Consider the following 663-nt stretch of genomic DNA (forward strand, 5'->3'; position numbering starts at 1 on the left):
ATTATAAATAAATAAAACTATTTAGGAAACACCTAGAACTGTTAATTTTTACATACTCTTATGTTAAATGAGGTTTTATGTTTTGGGGGTTTGAAGTTAAATTTTGACGAATAAACTTTATTCTTTAAAAGACATTTTAAATGCTCCCAAATTTTATTCTAAGCCAGTATTATGAGAATCTGAATTTTATTTTACTTCTCTATTGATTTTGCAGAGGTTGATTTGATAAGAGGTTAAAGAAAGTAGTTATTGTGCAGAATATATTACTCTAAGAGTGTAAAATACATTTGCATTCATTAAGTGTTTAACTATGTAATTAAATATGTTAACATAGTAATTACCTGTTCTAATTATGATACATAATTAGTATGAATGCATATAATTATATAGTTACAGGAAACATCCATGTAATAAAAAAATGCAGTATTATTGCAAGATGAAATGGTGAATTAAATAAAGAGAGTGCACCAATTTTAAAGGGAATATTCATGCTAATTGCTCTATATTTTTTATTTTATACTTTTTGATTACCAATTGTTTTGGTGAACAACTGCTGCATTTTATAAAACTTATAAACTAATGGACAAAATATGTCAATTGTTCGCTTAAATAACAGAATCTAGCACAGTAAAAACCGGAGTCATGCAATATAATTATTTATAT

This window comes from Echinops telfairi, unplaced genomic scaffold (assembly GCF_000313985.2).
Source record: "Echinops telfairi isolate 266 unplaced genomic scaffold, ASM31398v2 ScPeMD7_6;HRSCAF=24_1, whole genome shotgun sequence".
Lineage (NCBI taxonomy): Eukaryota > Metazoa > Chordata > Mammalia > Afrosoricida > Tenrecidae > Echinops > Echinops telfairi.